The 23,871-nt window shown below is 37.2% G+C and overlaps 1 protein-coding gene across 2 annotated transcripts in view; it reads left to right on the top strand.

Annotated features, from left to right (window-relative positions):
- The window catches only part of LOC149232386 (uncharacterized), a 279,670-nt gene that overhangs the window by 2,694 nt on the left and 253,105 nt on the right, over positions 1–23,871 (top strand). The gene's annotated exons all lie outside the window — the stretch shown is intronic.

Genomic DNA, 23,871 nt, shown 5'->3' with positions numbered 1-23,871 from the left:
TCTGTGCGTCTATCTAAGAATGATGTTGATGAGCCAAATTATATCTTGATGTGTTCTAAATCCTTTTCTATGCAAAAGAAGAAAGTTACACCCATAGGAGAGTAGAATGCATAGTAGCTTCTTCTTGTCGTTGTTCTTATTATAATACAGGAAAAGTTCAGCATGTTATAAGTACCAAATTGTAAGTCAAAATGATGTCAAGCTGGTTGCGATCAAGTGGTTAAATCAACGCATTATTAGTGCTCTACCTAGGTTCAAACCCACCTAAAGGCATGTTGTCATGTTAAAGTGGTCAACTGAGTTAAGTTTTGCATCTGTGGTTGTCTGGAAATCCTGAAGCCCTTTGTTGTAAGATTTTTACATTCACATACATAGAAAACTTGTACAAAGAGAGGAAGGCATGTTGTTATGTTAATGTGGCCAATTGAGTTAAATGTTGCATCCAAGGCTGAGTGGAAATCCTGATGATCTTTACTATAAGATCTGTAGATGCAAATACATATATAACCTGGAGAGAGAGAGAGAGAGAGAGAGATGCTTGATACATCAATATATTATTCAATGTGTGATAACCAATGTAGATCCATCTTAACCTTGGATCTGTCAAGCATCAAGAGAGATCAAATCTATTGATGTGCAAACCTCTTTTAGGGTGCAAAAAAGGTTTACACCTTGAGAGATTTGATCCCTCTCAAGGCTTGATAGATTTGGGGTTAAGATAGATCTACACAGGTTATATGTATGTATGTGCCAATTCCATGTTGAGAATGAAAAGATTTACACATCTTCTTCATTTTAAAGCACACCAAAAATATTTTAACCATATGTTTTTTGTTTGTTTGTTTGTTTAAATTTTAAATTTTTATTTTCAATTGCTTTATATAATATATGCATAGCTAACATTGAAATATTTTACTTAACATTGGCATTGATTTTTTTTGAACTTTCTCTCTCTCTAACTATTCCCTCATACTATTTCTTTTTGTAAGCTTGGTGAGACATCTTCATCATGTCCAATATATCACCTCGATCAGGGCGGGGAATTGAACCGGTGGCTTTACATCAAGGAGTGCCTTAACAGAGCACACGATCAACGTCTATCCAAGACCCCATGAACAACTATTCACCCATACTATTATATACATTAAAATGTTTTGTTTTTTTGTTATCAATATTTTTAAATACACATCTCCCTCATACTGGGAATAGAAGGCATATATCTATGAAATAGAATCTCTCTCCCACCGCTCCCCCTCCCTCCCAACACACACATATATACATCCACACATATAGAAACACACATTTTTTAATTAATCAGAGAAAAAATTACATGTAGCCTAGCTTTTCAAAGTCCAGAAATTGCTTCCCCCAAGGAGGGTGCCCATAAAGAGGGGCATCCTCCACTAATTAAAATGAGTGTAAAGAAATTAATGAAGAGGGGCAAAGTTGCCACCAAATGGCACCTTGCATGTTCGATAGTTCACTTGCAACTGCGACATAACTTGTGTTGCGTGTGCGAGAGGACGAAGGCAATGGTTTTGGATGCATGGGAGTTCGAGAAGGGTAACTTGTTATGCACACAGACTCGAGGAGTTGATGAGTGATAATCATGAAAGAGTTTGGATGGATTATGTCATATGGTGATATTGGTTGGGCGAAGGTTGATGAGGAAAGGCGACCTGCAATTTATATAGTTGCTTGAGGACTTTCTTTTTCGCTAATCATGTGGGAAGTTGCTGTCCTCTGTGGACTTACAATTCTTGGGAAAGGAAAATTTAGGAAATAGTTGAACCAATGTGAGTTGGGGGATGGAGCTAGCTTTGCATGCATGGTTGGTAGTCGTTCTCAGTTGGAAGCTGGTTAGCCTAAAACACGCCATGTTGGGGGCACTGCAATTGCAGAGGAGTCGTCGTAGGCTCTCAATTTTTTTCTTTTCCATCTTGAACTTTTCCCGAGTCGTAGATGTGATGATATTAGTGTTTTTTGGGAATTTTGGTTTTATAGCATTTTGGTTTTATGTGCCCTCCCCGTGCTCTTTAATTTTGGTGGGGATTTATTGCATGGCGTTTTGAGTTGGTTTGTAAGCCTTGGTGCAACCTTTGTTTTTGCCTGGCCACCCCTTTTAGACTCTCGTCTTCCTAGTTTTTCTCTAGTTTTTCTTCCTAGGTTTACCTTTCCTTTCAATGGTCCCTCCTTGTGGTTTCCATCCCATTCTACCCAAACTCCCACCCCTCTTTGTGTTGTTTTGTATTCTATTTTCCACTCCTGTGTCTCCTGTCTTGAGGTGGAATTTGATAATCGGTTTGGCCTAATGACTAGGTGTCACTTTTCAGCCCCTCATTGTGGAGGGAGAAGATCCCCTCCTCCTATTGCTGTTCAAACCCGTGCACAGTTAGTTGCTCGTGTCACTATGGATAGATATAGAAGCATTATTCTTTAAGTAGTACAGAGAGCCATTCTAATGTGGAAGACCAGGTTCGATAGGGAAAAAGGTTTATTCCTGATAGACATGTTGAAAGAGAAACTTGAGATTGAATCCCTGATGTAGGTAGCTCTATTAGGGTTCGTTCCTCATCCTACACGCAGATGATCAACCTATGTTGGCACATTAAAACTCTGATGGGTAGGGTTTGTTATCTCAGTTTAGCTTCAGAGTATAAGGTTCAAAATTTTAAAATTTGTTTCTTGTTCAAAGGTTTAGGCGCGTTGACAGTTGGATTGCCAACGCTTATTTGAAAATATTGAATAAAGGCGATGACAGTTGGATTATCAATGAAAATTCAATAAAAGCAATAAACTAAAGGCATTGACAGTTGACTGTTGGATTGTTAGCGTAGATTTAAAATTTATTTATTTTTACTTGAAGATCAAAGCGTTGATAGATCACACATCAGGGAAGGAGCGAGTACCAAAACAAGCAAACACTGGCTAAATAAACCAGTGTTTTTAAAACCGGAACCGGTGACCGGACCGGTCCACCTAATGAACCGGTTTACCGACCGGAACCGGTCTAACCGGGACTGGTTTGGTCTAAACGAACCGGTTTTTAAAAAATACATTAAATAATTAATTTTTAATGAAACAAAACTATTTTTAAGATGTAAAACCATGATTCCAAGCCAATAGAGACAAAATATGCAAAGTTTGCTCATTTATATACCATGCAAAGGTGAATATATCAAAATGGCACCGAGTGCAATACATATCATCGACAAAATAGCAAAATACATAAGAAATGAGGCTCTAAATGGCCTATAAAGTCCAGAGGATCACAACTTCATAAAACTGCTGATCAAGCGCTGAAGGCATCTTGCTGGGTATCAGATCCTTCCTTTACTGCTGTTAGTACCTTGAAACCACTCTAGAACTAGCACTCTTTGCAATCAGATTTCTCGGGTGAGACATTGGAAGACAGATTTCATGACAAATCACTTTCTACAGCCAATATATTCCACGCACATTCTTATATAGCTTAGGCATTTGTAGCCCTGCTCCATGCAGATGTGCTTGCCTAGCATGCCACCAGGATGCAGTGCTGGGAGCTTTACAAGTGATCCATTCTCTGCCTCGAGGTACAATAAAGTGCCATCTAGTGATGGATTACCTCACGTTCCTATTTGAGCCCCCTTCATCTGAATTATCTATGCATGACATGCTGGGAATAATGATCGATTTTCAACCAACACTTAGATGTTCTTGCCATAAAACATCCTTCAAAAAGGGTTTGTCGAAAACAGCAGCCTTGTTTGTCTTTTACGAAAACCATTTACAGAGCTTTAGTGCTGAAGGAATGTCTCAAAAGATCATGCATTTTGAGGGCTAACAAGATTCATAGTGAAATGGTCATTGGAGTAACTTGAAAATGCCTTTGGGATGAGTAGATTGATAAAATTTGTGATACAAAGGAGGTTGAGAATGAATGTCTCCTTTCAATGTGCCATATCCTCAAAATGTAAGACATAACATTTACCCAGTTTCATAACTTAATTACTCTTCCGGATCTATTCAATTATGAAACCCATAATAACCTCGGTACTTTCATTTGCACCATGTTCAATTATAGAAATGACAATTTGAAGAATATTTATTTTGTTTCCCTTTATTTTTCTGGTAAATCTGTGCTCCATGCAGTCATATAGATAGTCTTTTACATCTAATTTTGATTTTATCAATCACTTACAAAAATCGTAAAAAAATCACGGTTTCCAAAGAACAAAAGAACAAATCCATGATATCTCACGTCAGATTACTGGACCATTGACCTGCAAAGAGTATCTTCGATCAAGAAAACCGCCCAAAACCCCTAAACCACCCCTAAACCACAAAACCGCTGCGATTTTTTCATTAATCGGCGGGCTGTCCATAAACCGGCCGGTTTGCTACAAACCGGCCGGTTCCGCCCTAAACCGGCCGGTTTTTACCGGTTAGGGCCGTTTTTTGGGCACACAAGGGTATAAACCGGGTTTGATAGGCCGGTTCGGACCGGCCAGGCCTCCAACCGGCCGGTTAGACCGGTTACCGGTTTTTGTGGCCGGTTTTTAAAACTATGAAATAAACGATGACATGTTGTTTCACGATTTTACATTGGAATTCACTTGAATTTACGCCATTGGAGGGTAATCATCATGGTAAATTAGTGGTGTAATTAATCATTTTTATGTATGATTGATTTACTGTCACGTTTAATCTCAAGTGTTTCTGGACAGTGGAAGTTATATTGTGTAGGGTTAAGAGTCGTGCAGGGTTAATCCATTATATTGTGTTATTCACCAAGGTTACTTTTTCAAACATAATGACACAAACTCAGCAGTGAAAGGGAAAAGATGCCAAAGCATGTTTTGTTTTCACTTGAAAAAACTCTGTTTTTTAGACTGTTTTAACTTTTTTCTTGTAAAAGACAACAACTTCAGATACGGTTTCTGAACAAATGTGAATGTATTTTTGAAAACCAAAAGAGGTTTTTGTCGGGAATGGACCCATTAACAAAAGCCTCCCTCAGATTTTACGCAACTACCATGTTTTGGAGATTCAAATGGCTCTTTGAAGCCTATTTTTCAGGAATTTGCTAGGAAAAAGCTCATGGACAGTTGTTGATGAGCCACCTCATCAATTCGATTTGGGCATAAAATCAATAGCTAGCACTAGTTGAGTATATCTTGGGCATTAAGATAGATCCAAATTCTCAGGCACAAAATCAGATCATCAAGTGAAGATTTTGATCCATATTTTAAGGCAGCAAGTGGAGCGCTATTGGCAAATGACAACTATGAGCATTTTTTAATCCAAGTAGATTTGACCAACAACCTTCAACGACACAACTATTCGAGGCCTTTTGCATCCATTTCTAACTATAGTTTTAGTTATTTATTATTTGACTTTCTTAACAGTTTGAGAAACTATTTTTATTTTTGTTTTTATTAAAAAAAACTATATTTACACTTGGAAAAGGCCTTGTAATTTTCCTTTAAATTCCAAAAATTGTAGGAGATCAGGCCCATATTCTTATCAACCTTGAGGACATTCGAACCAGCATTCCAGAAAACCTTGCAACTATTTTCCAAATTATCGAATTCCGGGTTAGACAACAAATGGCATAGTAGATCCAGTTTTCAAGGAAAGGAATGAGAAAACCGTTGTCACACCCCAGATTCAAAGGAATAATATTAATAGTCAAAGACACAAGTGGTAACATTTCAAGTTCGGCGACAGGTGGTGAAAATCAATCGATACGAAGAAATTTGTTTCAGATTTTGAGGCATAAGAGCAACTATAGTTCCACATTCAAAGGGCATTTACCTTAGTTTGCCTAGGCTTCTTGCAAACTGTTTAAGATTATTTTATTTTAAGTTTGTTGATAGAATTTGTTTCCGAGATGTTAGAGATAGATTAAGAATTGTTTTTCTTATAAATTTCATATTTTGGAATGTAATAAGGGTTGGGAATTTTTGGAGAAGAAAGATTGTGTGTTAGTCTTGATCAATATATTGCTATATGCAGTGTTACATATACAGTTTTGCAGAGATCCCTGTGTGTATAACTTCTTGTCTGTCTTTCCCCATTGGTATTTAGTTTCTTTTTATGCTACATATCTTGATCATTAAGTCTTCAGTACTTTGGATAAAGCATTATGAATTGAAATTCCTTATGAATGCTCTGATTTATGTTATCCGAATACTTTCCATGTTTTCTACTTAAATACCTATAAAAAAATCTTATTGCTCTGTTGTGATACTTATTTTCCGTATTTTGTCTCCAAATCTTGATGGTATCTTGTCGAAGAAGTTATATCCTATCTTGCCTTTATTAAGGGTTGTTTATGTATCTATACACCAAACTCCATGCCCAATGGTCCTTGTTCTCTTCTTTCCAAACCAGTTTCACCTTACACATTAAATCTGGCCAATGAGCTTAATGATCTACTGCTAAAGTGACCGTGAGTGATAGAGTTTTAAGGAGAGATCCCTCTCCAGATTGAAGGGCCTACTTTAAATATAAAGAGGTTAGAGGTTACCATAGTTTTTTCCCTCTACAGCCGGGGTTTTTTCTAAGTGATAACAAAGTACTGACTAACAAAGATGACACACAACAAGAGCTGATAATTTGCATGGCTGAAATTGTGGAGAAGGTTGATAAGCTTGAAAAGAAAGTCACAAGGTTTGCAAAGGCACTGGGGAATTATGATATTCCTTTTCTAACAATGATAGTGAACAACAACCACCTCTCTAGATGGATTCTCCTCTTGAATTATGATCGAGTGAGCCTATTGTCTGAAGAGAAGCACAACTCAGGGAGCTGTTATGTTTATGTTATTTATATTTCGTTTTAGTTCATAGTTTTAATTTTAGTTTGAAAGAAAATATGGCTATCCATAACACTTCTAATCGGAAATTTTGAACTTATGTTGTTGGTCTAGTTTCCCAAGTGGCAGACTGGTAGCCATTTTTGTTTTTCTATGTATATTTTCTTAGTTGTAATATAAAAGGCGTTACTTTACCAAAAAAAAGGTCCATAAACCACTGTTAATCATAAAAGGACTACAAATATTGTCTTATCAACCAAAGATACTTGTAAATATACTAATCGACAAAAAACTATCAGAGACTGACAATGACAATAATTACAACAAAGAACATACTTAGTCTCTGAAGATTCAGGAAGAAAACTTCATGGTTTTTTGGGTTGAGGAGGAGGAAATGCCTTCAACATTGGCTTGACTTTCCCTGAGTTGACTAGCTTTTCTCCATCTTCTTGGATCAAGGCTTTAATGCTCTCATGTCCCCTTTTCTATCCTCCTTGACTAGCTTGGTTGGATTTTTGAAAGATTACATATGAACTCCTAAATGGGGATTTGAAGAACTCAAACTAGATGAGCATTGTTTGTTTGACTCTTGGATTTGAGATATGCCCTATAAAGAGTCTCAACATGATGGTCTGGCATTGATTGCAGATCTTTATCGGGACATGCCTTTGCTAGAGCAAACAACCATGGATAATCTAGATCCTTGTCTTCTTGGAGGTTTTGAGTCTCATCCTCTTCCATTATTAAGCTAGTTGGCTCCTTTGGTAGAGAATTTTGCTGATTACCTTTTGGATTCTTTTTCTCGAGCTCTATTCGGGGTGGCAAAGACTTGCGAATACTTCCCGTAGTTGACTGGGGGACTGATAGATTATCTTCTTATGTTGGGGTCTTGTTCGAAGAGCAGAGAGACGTGAACCTATTTCTAAATCCGTGATTATAATTGTAATTTGTGGCTCTCTAAGGTCTCAAATTCATATTCCTTTGGGGGATTTTTTCAAAACTCTCTTGCTTTTTATGAATTGATTGATCTGCTAGTAAATCCTTTGTAATTAGAGCATAGTCTCTAAAAACATGTCCATATTCATGACAGCACTTGCATTTAAATGGGACATTTCATAATCTAGTGTCAATTTCCAAATTCTCTCCTAATAATAAATGTCTATTGAAGTTAGAAGAGGTTGCGAAGTATTCATGTAGACATTGATGCTTGCATAGGATGTGTATCTCCCTCTCTTTGTTGCCTCGTAATCCTTGGCAAAACTACTAATGGCATTGCCAATGCCTTAAGGATTTTTTCCTCTCAATATTTCTTTGGAAGAGAAAAGAGTCGAACCCATATTGGGGCAACAAGGAAGTATTCCTTCTCAGGATTGTATCACTCTTTCCAAAATTCAATGAAGAGCTCAACATTACTAAAAATGTAAAGGTCTCCTTTAAAAACCCTCATTCTATCCTCCAAGCTGGAAAAATTTAATGTGAAGAACCCATTTTCTCCTAGCTCCATATCTATTTGTCCATTGAGGTTCCATTTATTTTGGATCCAATTGATTAAGGACTTTTCAGAAGGCCATAATCCGATGAACTTGCAACTTAGAGCATGATCCTGCATATATTAGATGTATTCTGCAATCTTGTTGGATCTGACCTCATACTTTAGATCTTGCACTGCTTTTGGCAGGTAATACCCTTCAATTTTATTTTTCCAAAATGTTCCAAATAGTGGTTTCTCTGAGTGACCAAAATCTCCATTTCCTTCAGTTGAGGTTTGAAAAGGATGCGAATGATGAGGAGTTTGGGAGGGATTGTCGACCGATTCAACATTCCTACCAACTCATGAGACAATTTGATTGAAGGAGGGGGCCGAGCCCCCTCCTGTGCAAACTAGCCATGGAAAGTTATGCAGAAGAAACCCTAGTACGATCATTGAAATTTAACATTTCAAGTAGTCTTTATAATGTATCAATTGTTGTATAAGTTGTTTGATATAGCAAGTTGATATAATTTTTTTTTAAAGATAGGTGTTGAAATATTTTATTTATGGTTAATATTAAAATAATCATTATATAACAAGTCTCTCTCTATATAAGTATGTATGAAGTTGATATTGGAATATATTAATTAACATGGATATTCAAATATTTTATTTGAGCCTTGCATTAAAATATTTTTAAATAGTGAAGGAATTACACATCTCCCTTAAACTGAAAAGTGCAAATATAAGAATTTTTTCTACTCAATATTATTTTGTTTCTCTATTTTGTTAATTAATATGGACATTGAATTTTTTGGTTATATATATATATATTTATATTTTAAATACCACAGGTCAACTTTATATTGAACACAAAAGGAATTACACATCTCCATATTTGGGTGTAATATCAATAAAATTAACTAAATATGTATATTTTTTTTGTTTTGTTTTTTTGTTTATGACTAGACGAATCGACAACTGGACTGGTTTCGTACTCGCATGACACGGGGTTGATTTTGACCACTATTACTATAACCTCTAGGTGCTTACATATGCCTCTTTCACAGACAAAGGTAAATTGGGGGGATATGAACCTCGAATCTCTTGGTACATAACACTTCATTATCATGGTGATTGCCAATTGAGTTGCCCCTCGGGGGTTGTATATTTTTTGTTTTTGTTTTTTATTATAAGCTACATTGTTTTTTATTTATCGAGTGAGTATTTATCTTAGTTTTAAAAGTACACGTGTTAACGTCAGGTTGAGTACGGAAGGAATTATACATCTCCTTCATATTGGTTAGTAGAATGCACTTCTCGACGCAATGAATACGTCTATAATGATTTGTCTCATGAGTGATGTTATGCCTCCTTTTAGTAGGGGTACATATAGTAAAATTTTTGATGAACAAAGTAGTTTGTATCATGATCTAGTTGCATTATGATTTTTGGGTACTTTCACATTCCCCAATGTAGTTCACATTGTTTAAGGCACTTCACATATATCGAGGCATTGGTCACACCTCTCGAGGCAATTTTGGGGTTGTTAGTGGAATCTTGGATCTCTCCTATGCATGCCATGTGGAAGACCCATAAGCGTTGTCATATTTATCACTTTATGAGCTGATTTGTTCTTATTTTGAGGGCCGATTTGCACCTACAACACATCTGGCAGAAATTTGGGATACTTTGAATGATTTGGAGGGGTTGTATGGATGATGTGCCACTCTCTTAATGTGCTTGGATGATGTCGATGCGGCTTGGGCAAGATATCTTGAGGAGCAAGTGAGCTGGAAAGAGGACTAATTATATTTTGACATCACATGGTTGGATGGGGGTTTTATGACCCAAATTTTGACTTGTAGAAGCATCTTCCATGCTTCTTGGAGTGTCTTGACCTAAAGGCATGACCATGGGCCTTCATTTGGAGCATTAATTGGAGGTGTTTGATCATTATTTGACTTAATTTTGGAGTTGTTAGCATGATGCCACCCCTTTGATAGAGTATTGGCAAACTTTCTTGAGGTCGTTGCACTTGGAGTCTTTTTTACTTGGGAAGGCATTGGGCCATTCTCAAAGACACTTCACCATGTTTTGAGGATTGACTATGGACCATTTACATCAACTGTGGACCATTCTTGGGGCATATTCAAGTGAGCATTAACTGTTTGCACCAATCAAGGAGCCATTGGAGGAAAGGTGTTGGCATCCTGATCCATTTGTTCTCTTCTTGTGTGGATTGACCCCTCTTTTCAGGGTTTTACTCATCAAATCATTGTACATGTGGTTTGACCACTTTATTTTTATGTTGTGACATATCACTTGATTTTAGGAGTTAGTTAGATTTAGTTTTTCTAGGGTAGATCTAATGAATTAAATCAAATAATAATTTATTGTAAAGAGAGTAGACTTCACTCTATAAATAGAGAAGGGCTTCCTCATTTGTACTCATGGTTGGATTGTGAGAAAATTCCTCTCCTTGGAGCTCAATGGAAATATCTTTGTGGGTGTAATTTTAGTGTTAAGGGTTTATCTATATGGTGAATGTTTTGACTTAGAAGCTGCTCTTTCTTTGTTATTTCTTCTACATCATTAAATACATTATTTTGATTGTTCAAGGCTGCCATAAGACTACAACTATCAATTCGTTTGAAGGGCAACTTTGTCACTTTATGAGCTGATTTGTGTTGAAATGTGTAACTAGGTTCGGTCTTCACAATGTTTATTGTAATCATGATTTTCTATATTTGATATTAAAGAGAAAAGAAATTTATTATTGTCATTCATGATGCATGGGTTTCATGCTTAAGATAAATTTATCTGTAGGTCAAATGCCCATTGAGTGCCCCTAGGTTTGTCATAAAATTATGAAGTTAAAAGAGTCATTGTCATACATGTAAGACCCCTTTGGGCAATTTATATCTTGTAAATATATATATGTTTTAAAGTCAAAAGTGTCATAAAGACCCTCCAAGACCTTGTCAAACAAGTTGGCCTACAAGATGGATCAAGTCGGCCTCATGGACAACCATTCGACCTCGTAAGAAGCCTATATATAAGAGACGTCGACCTCACTTGAAGGCCATCCAAGCAACTCATAAGAAGTTCGATAAGGGAATAAAAAGAGACCTAAAAGATCAAAGAAGAGGAGGACTAGAAGAAGGAAAAGAATGAAGTCTTTGAAAGTTGTTTTTGGGCTATCATCTCGTCACACGTGCGAAGATTAGGGCTACATCACTACAACAAGATCAAATTGCAGAAAGGAGCTGAGTTAGGGCACCAAAAGGTTTACTTTGCAAGCCGAGTTCAATTGAAGGAAGAGCCAAGTCAAGCGAAGGAGAAGGTAGGAAGAAATCACCATCTTTTCCACATGTGCAAGAGCTAGTATTTTTGCAGTAATCGAAAAATTGCAGTTAAGAAGTTGTTGAGGTCAAAATTGTTGGGGTCCAAGTTGCTGCGGTCCAAGTTGCTGGAAGCTATGAAAGTTGACTTGGTCTTGGAGGGGTCTTAGGTTTTGGAATTCATCATTTGAAGTTCTATAAGAAGAGAAGAATTCTTGTGGGTTTTCCTCTTAAGAAGAGAGGTTTTGGCCCTGGCTTACAACCTACATTCTGTGTCCTCTTGTCTCATTGTTTTATTGTTTGGTAGCTATTTGATGATAAGAACACTAATGATAATCAAGTGAAAAAAGAAGCTAATCAAGTTAAGTAAAAATACATCACAAGTAGTTATCAAAATAAGAGAAATCACCTAATCTAGCTGCCCCTAGATTTCTCAACATGGTATCGGAGCTAAGGTGACAAGATAAGAAGAGGTAGCTTGAAAAAGATCACCCAATTGAAGAAGAATACTCAAGGACCGAGCACAAGGAGATCATCAAGAAGGACTAATCCACACATCATCTTGAAGGAAGGAACAAAGGAACATCAAAGAGGACTACCCATCTCACAAGGATCATATCATCTATAAGGATCAACACTTTGTAAAAGAAGAAGACCTCAAAGAACCTACCTCATTCAAAGAAGGACTCTATACCTGAAGCATTATTGGGAAGTTTACACATTCTGCGATTATTTAACAAGGAAGCAAGAAAGAGCACTTCATCATCAAAGTGATCTCCCTCACATTGAAGAAAGGATCACATCTCAATCATCCTTGTAGAAGATCATGAAGTCATCATCATCAAGAAGGCATCTTCAATAATCAACATCATCAAGAAGGCATTGAGGATATCATTATCAAGGAGCATCTTCACTTGAGAAGTATCTTTATATTTATGTTTGAATCTACTTTCAACATGACTTCATTCTACAAGGAAAGCAACAAACTGGTTGGGTCATCAAATTTCCTTGCATGGAAGAAGAGGATAGATTCGATCCTCATAGAAATGAAGTTATTGAATATTTAAGGGTTTAATATCCAAATGATCTCAAGAGCAAGCTTAAGCATTATCGACGTATATGAAAGGGGAAATAAGGGCTCAAAGAATCCTTATAGAATCAATCAAGGATTCCCTCATCCCTTATGTAGCAAAGTTGGAGAAATCGAAAGATATCTATGAAAAGTTGGTAGAATTGTTTTCCGTAAGCACTGCAGGAGAAGTTATATCATTGAGAACCAAATTATACAAAATGAAGGTATCTAAGGATGAAGGAGTAGCCTCATACCTTATGAGGGTATCTCAAATAAGAGATCAACTACAAGAATTAGGAGAAATAATGTTCGATAAATAAATGACCATTGTTGTGCTCAATGCACTAGCTGATGAATGGGGCAACTTTGTATCAAGTATCTATAAAGGAAGCCACTCCACTCAGTGAACTTTGGTCATTATGTAAGATTGAAGAGACTAGGTTGAAGACAAAAAGCGATGTTGGATCAAATGAACAAGTTCAAGCATATGCTGCCATGGCCAGGAGAAAAGGAAAGTTTGGAAAGTTCGATCCTTGAAAAAAGAAGAAGATCAATATGTCAAAGATACAATGCTATGTGTGTAATGAATATGACACTTTAAAAGGAATTGTCCTAAACTCAAGAAGGACAACAAGAAGATAAAGGAAAGAAATGAAGCCCATGTTACCGAAGAAGTGGAAGAATCAGAAAATAAGAAATCAAAGAAAGAGGAAGTGAAAGATCTCTACTATGACTGAGATAACCTCCTTCACTTAGTTCTTTTCAGTTACAGAATATGATATAAAGCATCACAAGTATGATAACATGCATTATAGCAAGGTAGAGATGGCATCATCATAGAGGCATGGAAGGATCGCTGAAGTAGAAAGTCTACATGGTTATAGAAAACATCATGATAGAAATGGCATCTCCAATGGAAGTATGCAAGGACAACAGAAGTAGCAGTATATATGGTTGGAGGAAAGTCATCTAGCAAGATAGAAGATAAAGAAATCATCATACATCATCATTAGGAAGGAGCATTTGCAGAATGAGGATCATCAAGATCCTCCATTGGAATCTTCATTAAAAGGTTCACCTCTACTAAGAAGAAGCAAGTGCCTCGCATATAGTTCACATTCCACCTTGTGTGGGATCCACTGGTAAGGTATGATGACGAAGATGTGCAACATGTTGAGTTGATTGAAGTACTTTCATCTTCAAGCAAGGAAATGAAGCTGCTTGAAGGAAGTCTAGATGACCAAAAGAAGTAAAATGTATATATATTTGATAGATAATGTCATGTCATCATATAGTTGCAGAACATGGTTGAATGCTCTATTTCATGAGCATGATCGAAGAAGAAGGATCTCTTCCATTAGAGTGATGCATGAAGGAATGTAGACAATGTGTCTTGAACTCTTCTACATATTGATAAGATGACATCAACATAATATGACCTCATATGGAAGATGAGGTGGTTGACAATTATGGTTCCTATGATGAAGGAGTTATGTATAGAAGTTCTTGGGGAAGCATTATGTGAAGAAAGGAAGAAGAGTTCGTGAAAGATGCAAATATAGTCATGTAAGATAAGATTGGTGATCAACATCCGATAACTAGAAGAATTAACTATGAAATCTCCAAGGAAGAAGAAGGTATGAAGACCCTTGGTATGAAGAATCTTGGTAATGAGCTTCTTGGAGATGGATCCATACATGTGCAGGATGTTGATATTGCAAGAAGCTGATGTCATGATGAAAGGCCATCATAAAGAGGTAACTTTGATTTATTGTTCATTTTGATTTTTGAAAGCATTTGGTTGGGTTGTTACAGGGCTACCGAAAAAAGGTTGTAGAAGTCACTTACAACTAATACTCATGTGATTGGATGAAAAGGTACTTGTATGAAGAAAAGCCAGATATGGACTAGAAAATCACTTTCCAATGAAGAGAAGGATGACATGACAATTGGTTCAACACTATGGTTCATTGGAGGGAAAGTGGTGGAGAAGATCGCTGATGCCCTACGATGAATAACGTTCCATGATGAAGAAGATGAAGTTCATGACATGATATCGAAATGAGGAGCCCTAAGAGAAACTGATAGTATGATGATCTCCACCAAAGAAGTAGAAAGTTGCTGTTGGAAACAAGTCCCTAGTTGAGAGGGAGCTTGGGCAAGTCCCTTGTTAAGAGGGAGCTTGGAAATATTCCTTTTATAGGAATGTGTAGATCCTCCCTAGTTGAGAGGGAGAGATAGACACAACATTCTTGTTTTCATGTTATGAAGAAATAATGGAGGATTGGGTAAGCATCTAAGATTGATTCCGATACTCTTTGAGGATGTGGTAGGGCATCCAATAGGCAAGAGTAGTCGAAGAGGAAATTCCTTGAGGATGTGTTATTCCAAGACAGGAATGGTCCTAAAAGGACATACCTTGTGAACATCCGGATGGGGTATGTGCCTTAAGAGACATTGATGATGGTGTCTATAGTCATTGCCTTGCCAGTGTTGTGCTGTAATCTTGTGGAGAGATAGAGTTGTTAGTCAAGGCCTTGCTATGTGACAATGCTGGTTGGTATGATGAGATGCAAAGAGATAAGCTGAAATAATAGCTTATAAAATGGCTTACCAATCCGACTCTTCTTATGAGAATTCTTTAATATGAGAATGTCCAAGCACCATGTATGGATTATGAATACCTCCCTAGTTAAGAGGGAGTGTTGAAATGTGTAACTAGATTCGGTCTTCATAATGTCTATTGTAATCATGATTTTATATATTTGATATTAAAGAGAAAAGAAATTTATTATTGTCATTCTTGATGCATGGGTTTCATGCTCAAGATAAATTTATTTGTAGGTCAAGCACCCATTGAGTGCTCCTAGGTTTGTCATAAAATTATGAAGTCAAAAGAGTCATTGTCATACATGTAAGACCCCTTTCGGCACGTTATATCTTGTAAATAATTTTTTTTAAAAAGTTAAAAGTGTCATAAAGACCCTCCAAGACCTTGTCAAACAAGTCGTCCTACAAGATGGATCAAGTCGGCCTCATTGAAAACAATTTGACCTCCTAAGAATCCTATATATAATAGACATTGACCTCACTTGAAGGCCATCAAAGCAACTCACAAGAAGTTCGATAAAGGAGGAAAAAGAGACCTAAAAGAGTGAAGAAGAGGAGGACTAGAAGAAGGAGAGGAATGAAGTCTTTGAAAGTTGTTTTTGGGCTATCATCTCTTGACACATGCGAAGATTAGGGCTACATCACTACAGCAAGATCGAATTGCAGAAAGGAGTTGAGTTAGGGCACCAAAAGGTTTACTTTGCAAGCTGAGTTCCAAAGAAGGAAGAACCAAGTCAAGCAAAGGAGAAAGTAGAAGAAATCACCATCTTTTCCACACATACAAGAGCTAGGATTTTTGCAGTAGCTGAAAAATTGCAGTCAAGAAGTTGCTGGGGTTGAAATTGCTGGAGAAGTTGCTGGGTTAAAGTTGTTAGAAAAGTTGCTGGACGCTGTGAAAGTTGACATGGTCTTGTAGGGGTCTTTGACAAGGGTCTTAGATCTTGGAATTAGTCATTTGAAGTTCTATAAGAAGAGAAGAATTCTTGTGGGTTTTCCTCTCAAGAGGAGAGGTTTTTGCCCTAACTTACAACCTACATTTTGTGTCCTCTTGTCTCATTGTTTTATTGTTTGGTAGTTGTTTGATGATAAGAACACTAATGATAATCAAGTGAAAGAAGAAGCTAATTAAGTGAAGTAAAAATACATCATAATCAATTATCAAAGTAAGAGAAATCACCTAGTTTAGCTGCCCCTAGATTTCTCAACATGGTATTAGAGCTAAAGCGACAAGACAAAAAGAGGCAACTTGAAGAAGATCATCCAATCGAAGAAGAGTACTCAAGGATTGAGCACAAGGAGATCATCAAGAAGGACTAGTCCACACATTGTCTTGAAGGAAGGAACTAAGGAACATCAAAGAGGACTACCCATCTCATGACAAGGATCCATACCATCTAGAAGGATCAACACTTTGTAAAAGAAGAATACCTCAAAGACCCTACCTCATTCAAGGGACTCTACACTTGAAGCATTCTTGGGAGGCTTACACATTCTACAATTATCTAATAAGGAAGTAAGAAGAGCATTACATCATCAAAGTGATCTCCCTCACATTGAAGAAAGGATCACATCTCAATCATCCTTGTAGAAGATCATCAAGTCATCATCATCAAGAAGGCATTCTCAATAATCAACATCATCAAGAAGGCATCAACTTGAAGATATCATCATCAAAGAGCCTCTTCACTTGACAAGTAAGTATCTTTATATTTATGTTTGAATCTACTATCAACATGAATTCATTATGTAAGGAAAGCAACAAACTGGTTGGGTCATCAAATTTCCTTGCATGGAAGAAGAGGATAGATTTGATCCTCGTAGAGAATGAAGTTATTGCATATGTTAAGGGTTCAATCTCCAAACCATCTCAAGAGCAAGCTCAAGCACTATCGAAGTATATGAAAGGGGAAATAAGGGCTTTGTTGTCGCACAGATTGTCTAAACACAACGACAACGCTCAGATTGAGGGCTGTCACCTTGATCCCGGATCTCTCCGTTTAAGCTGTTTCCCTACAACAAGCTAAGAGGAGTAGACCCTATGGATAAATGAGATGAAGGAGAACCAGCTGGGAATCAACCGGTTCGGGAGACACAGCGAGGCAACCAAATACTTTGATTAAGGCTCAGCAAGATTTATAATTTGATTTAAAAATGATTAATACCAGTGCCTTATGGAGTTAATGAAAACCAAGTGATTGATTAGCTACTGTTGCTTAGGAAATAGAAATATGAGAAACTCTTTAACAATTGCTTGAAAATATTTGCGGAATATGTAACAAGCCTTAAATGATCTAAGCAATGACGATTGATTTCACTAGATGCACAATGTCTTAGCAATTAAATTTCAAGATATATAGATCCCTTAATCAAACATGAAAATTAACAACTCACCGATTTTGATCCCTGAACTAAAAGACGTATGCTTAGAGAAGCAAATCCAGGAAAATTTCACCAGCTTCAATAGTTAATCTTTGGATAAAAAAAAAAATTACGCACATTTAACTATAGAGGAATGACAAAAATTACCTTTAGCACAAAGAAAATTTTTAAAATTTAACAACTTGATTACTTCTTAAGTAAATTTCTTCTAAATGTGCTAATTTTTTTTTAAAGATTATTTTTAATGATATATTTTTATTTTTTATTTTTGTTATATAAAAGTCAAAATAAAACAAAAATCAAAATCTAAACGAAAACAAAAAAGAAGTCGAAATTTTTTATGGAACCTAATGAATCCTAAATATAATGTTAATTTAATAAAAGTTAAAACATGTATGCGTAAACTAAACTAAAGTATATACAATACAAAAATGAAATCAAAATAAATGAACTAACCCTAACCCACGGTTATACAAATAAATTTTCATTGTTTTATTGCGTGTATGTGAAGGTGAGCCCGACGGCTTGGCTAGGGAGCTAAGAGCGACGTGGGGAGCAATGTAGCCACGGAGTGGGATTGCGTGTAGTTGGAATGGAGCCGCGTGAGGATGGCAGGCTGTCGAGGAGCGTAGGTGTAGCTACGAGGAAGGGAAGGGAATATTGTTGCAAGTGGACGGAAATGTTGAGGTTGAGGATTAATCAATGAATGAGCACCGCAGATGAAGAGTATGATTAGGCGAGGAGAGAAATGCGTGGGTAGGAATAGAGGAAACGCAGATTTGATGACAGGTATGCGATGGCAGAGAGATGCATAGAAGGGGACCGTAAGGAAGAGTGGTATAGGGAGGAGAACACAGGTTTTTGTAGGTATGGTAGTGTTGGAGAGCTGGGGCTGTGGAACACTGCGTGAGATGGACAGGCAGAAAGCGAAGGAAAGGGTAGACTTGCAGTGTTGAGGAAAGAAAGGCTGCGGGAGAAGGTGTGGTTGTTTTTGCAGGTTCGAAGAGTTCGACGGCGGTAGAGAAAAAAAAATCGAGCAAGGAGCCATGATGGAGTGGAGCTGCGGGTTGACTGTGTATGGAGACGCCGCAGAGGAGATGGGAGCGAAGCAGCACGTGGAGCAGTTATGAAGGTTGCGTGAATATTTGATTGCAAGTTGGATGACTTGGGAAAGGAGCTGCGCGGAGGGGTTGGCAGCAGATGAGTATTGATTGCGTGAGATGGACCGCGTGGGCAGGGTTTCGATGGCGATAGAGAGAAGGGATACACAGAGGAGAATGGGGGAGGTTGTAGCTGTAGGAAACGCGGATGAGTTTTACGCAGTACGCCTTAAAAGAAATTCGAATTTTTTCTGTAAAAATGAAACCCTAGGCAGCGGCAGATAGATGGCCCAGGAAACCCTTAAAACTCTCCAGAAATCTTAATAAAAATTTTAAATCCTTCTGCTTTAGATTCGCTTGATGAAAACCCCCAAATTTTTTTCCAGATCTGAAATAAATACTCTTGCAAGAGCTGATTCTGAGGCTAGATCTTACCCTCCAAGGCCTAGATCTGGCTTCAAACAAGAATTCCCCTTCAGATTTGCAATCTGCGATGACAAAAACAAAGCACCTAGAAAGAATATATACAATGATGAAATTAAAAACCCCCAAAACCCAGTTAAATAATTACAGTAGTTGCAAGCTAAAGGCTTTAAGTAGCCAGATCTATCATTATTATTATTATTTTTTTATTTATTTATTTATTTATTTATTTTTTTTTTTTTTCGATGTGGTTCACGGGGCACCGGAGGTGGGCCGCTACGTCCACGTAGACAGGCACGGCCATCAGGCCTACCCCCGAGGGCGTCGAGGAGATTTGACCCCGTGACCTCTCAAACCGGGAGAGTACTATCAACGGGAACTCGACCATTTGAGCTATCCCTCGGGGGCTCCAGATCTATCATTATGCCACACATATTTTTAAAATTTTTTAAAGTGAGGTACTTCAGAGAAAACTTTTCATGCATCAACAATGGAATTTCTAATGATAAGCTCGGAATTCAATCAAGCTGGGCTCTTCAAAAAATGCTGATCGGGAGTTGGCTGGTCCAATCCCCAACGCCCCACGATCTCAAAATCAAGAATTCCTTGCACAACTCAATTCAACCATTAACATAGAGAGAGAAAGCGATAATAAAATTCAGATTTAATGGAGATACCTGCCATTATATTTAGAATTTAAACTACCATTCAAACCCCAGTGATCAAACAAGATACCTGTGCTTAAATCACTCTTCATAAAGCTATCTTCAATGGCTGAAAAGAAATCTATGCATGAAAATAAAACATCTTACAACGTTTCCACGAAGAGTAACACCAACAGAAATTAACCCCAAAGTCTTTCTTTATTGCACATGAAAAATGATTACAAGAGAGCTTTCACTTAGCACATGACTCAAAGATCAAATGATCTCAACTGAAAACTGACCTCCTATTTAAAGACAAATCTTCCAACGGCTAGTTCGAGTGATCCTTGTCAAAGTGATCTCGACTGTTGATGAGATCAAAATTTCTTTTAATCTCATCCGTTGAAATTTTAAATTATTGAGGAAATTCGAAATTATCAATTAAATGCATTTTAATTAATTCAAAAATTAAATTTTTGAATTAATTTCTTCAAAATTTTGACTTTGACTTAACCCTAGGGACCAAGGGCATAAAATTTTAGCAAAATAATCAATTAACCTTAGTCCCTGGACCTTTTAAAATTTAATTTTTTAAAGGACCCTTGAATTTAACCTTTGGAAAATTTAAAATTACCTAGGACTTAGGACTTATGAGGGGATAAATTATTTTTCTAACCCTCAAGACATTTTACATCATGATTTTTTACATTTTTACATCTCAAGGGGGAAACCTGTTTGATATAGACCCTCCTAGACTACCCAATTCTGCGACACAAACATAATCTAGCAGATCAAGCAATTTGTAATAAAATAACCTAACCAAAAGAGTTAGGATTATTCCCAAATCACTTTTACATAGAATCAATCTAACACACTAGGACTCCCCTAAAATTGTAATGACAAAATCCATTCCGGCTTTGGGGTAAGGCTAAAGGAAAACTCTGTCGGTCATGGATTGGTGAGACAAAAAACCTTCCGGAATGTAGATCATCACTAGAAAATTAGGTTTACCTAGGCAATTACATACATGACACAGATCTGCTGAGATTATTTACAATTTACACATGCAAATTGGGTTTACAATATAACATGATCAGGCTGATGATGATAGTCGAACGACACGGACACATTGATCAAGCGCTATCCCTTTTGCGAAAAAAAGGGGGTGTACTGCTACGGGTTGTTGACACGTAGTGGTCAACAGGCTCAAAGGAAACTCATAGAATCAATCAAGGATTCCCTCATCCCTTATGTAGGAAAGTTGGAGAAATCAAAATATATCTCAACAATTTGTTCTTATTTTAAGGGCCGATTTGCACCTACAACACATCTGGCAACAATTTAGGGTACTTTGAATGATTCAAAGGGGTTGTATGGATGATGTGCCACTCTCTTAGTGTGCTTGGATGATGTCGATGTGGCTTGGGCAAGATATCTTGAAGAACACGTGAGCTAGAATGAGGACTAATTACATTTTGACATCACTTGGTTGGATGGGGGTTTTATGACCCAAATTTTGACTTGTAGAAGCATCTTCCATGCTTGTTGGAGTGTCTTGACCCAACGACATGACCATGGGTCTTCATTTGGAGCATTAATTGAAGGTGTTTGATCATTATTTCACTTAATTTTGGAGTTGTTAGCATGATGCCACCCCTTTGATAGAGTATTGGCACACTTTCTTGAGGTTATTGCCCTTGGAGTCTTCTTGACTTGGGAAGCCATTGGTCCATTCTCGAAGACACTTCACCATGTTTTAAGGATTGACTATGGACCATTTACATCAACTATGGACTATTCTTGGGGTATATTCAAGCAAGCATTAACTGTTTGCACCAATCAAGGATCCATTGGAGGTTAGGTGTTGGCATCTTGATCCATTTGTTCTCTTCTTGGGTGGATTGACCCGTCTTTTGAGGCTTTACTCATCAAACCATTCTACATGTGGTTTGACCACTTTATTTTTATGTTGTGACATATCACTTGATTTTAGGAGTTAGTTAGATTTAGTTTGCTAGACTAGATATAAGGAATTAAATCAAATAATAATTTATTGTTAAGGGAGTAAACTTCACTTTGTAAATAAAGAAGATCTTCCTCATTTGTACTCATGGTTGGATTGTGAGAACATTCCTCTCCTTGGAGCTTAATGGAAATATCTTTGTGGGAGTAATTTTGGTATTAAGGGTTTATCTATGTGGTAAATGTTTTTGACTTAGAAGCTGCTATTTCTTCGACATTATTAAAGGCATTATTTTGATTGTTCAAGACTACCATAAGACTACAAATATCAATTTGTTTGAAGGGCAACTTCATCACTTGGAGGGAGGACCAGAGGTGCGGCTCCCCCCCTTCGAATTGCGTCTAGAGCGCACTTCAAGTGGGAGCAACCCAAAAGCTTGCTCTCGAAATTCTCTCCCGCAAAAAAAAATCGCTCCCTGGTTTTTTCACAAATTTTTTGTCACAAAGATGTTCCAAACACAATTTTTTTCGAAGAAACAAGAGTTTTTTAGTAGGGCAACCTAATATTCAAGCTTATGGCCCTAATATTGATATGCAATTCATGGTAATGTTAAATTGTTAAAGTAAACTTTTACTTATATTTTTAACATTACCATGAAATGACTCGAGATGTTTGAGAAGGGTTCCAACCTCATTGGATTTCATATGGAGAAAGTAGAATTTTAGATCTCTCTCAAAATCCAACAGACTTATCAATTTTTTCAGTATTTCAAGATTGGGGGGAAGACAATGTTTCCATTGGATTTTGTCATGTACTATGGTGTAGGACTCATATTTAATCAAGAGCACCAAGCCTTCTATGTACCTTGATGTTAGTGACATTGGTTGTCGAACTCCTCTATTATGACCCTACTAAAAATGTACCCATCACTCAAACAAAATCTTGACTTGACATGCTACATTTTTTCTATCTTATGTTAATTTCTTAGAGGGTGATATTAATGACAGGGATCCCAAGATAGGCAATGCTTTTGATGATATGTAGCTATTTGTTGTAGCATGATATTTTTGGATGCTAGAGGCCATATAGAGCCTATTTGTTGACGTATTTTCGGTTCATAGATGGATTGCACTCTATGGTATTGTGGTTATGTGCATCCTTACATGTTATATAAATGAGAACTGGTAACTTGTGGACGTGGTTGATGAAGATTATAACTTCTATATGATTGATGTTACACAATTTCATTGATGTTTTTATGCTTTTTATATCTAATTCATCGTTCTACAGGTTTTTGTTGACATATATGCATCAAAATATATAAAAATTTGCTCCCGACCTGGGAACTTTTGAAAATGTCGCTCCCCGCTCTCGCTTTCCACTTCCACTTTCACTCCCCACTCTTGCTCCCCGCTTTCTCTCTCTGCTTTCGCTCTCGCTCCCAAGTAACCTTGGGCAGGACATCTAGAGGCTCTTCTCACATGCTCTCCTTTGTTGGTTTGGGGCAAGTTTAATCCTCCTTGCTAGCCGTTCTCCAAAGTTCCTTGATAAGGTTTTTTCACTGTATTTCATGCCATATTTGATTTTGTGGTTGGAGGCTTTCGCCTTGGAGGTATCCCTTTTGGTGTGGCCATGACTTCATGATTTTCCTTGATTAGTTGAGGGGTTAATTTAACTATTGGTTCTAAACTCTTATCCTAATCCAGTAGCACCGAGTAACTAACTTAAGAGGGTTTTCTTCATAATCTTATCTTGCATTTGATTTCTGTTGAATGCATAACCATAATAGGATATTGGCACTGATCTGCATATCCCTCCATCACCTTTTTTCCTCTTTTTTGCAGAAAACCCAAAAAATCTTTGAAAAATATGTTTTATTGAGGCTACCATGGACATCACCTTGTGCCTAATTGACCATGCCTTAGTGATCGTGATAGGGAATCCCCCTTGAGTTGGAGGAGATCAAACATAAAGCAAGAGGACAAGTTGTTGAGGTGACAGTGGGTGACCTTCCTAAAGGCTCCTGTTAGAGACACCAGGATTGGTCAAAGACCAGGGCAAAACTC

The sequence above is a fragment of the Pinus tabuliformis genome, chromosome J (genome assembly GCF_031772625.1).
Source record: "Pinus tabuliformis cultivar Carrire ecotype Pingquan chromosome J, CPIR1, whole genome shotgun sequence".
NCBI lineage: Eukaryota > Viridiplantae > Streptophyta > Pinopsida > Pinales > Pinaceae > Pinus > Pinus tabuliformis.
This window is presented reverse-complemented; position numbering and strand designations above follow the sequence as displayed.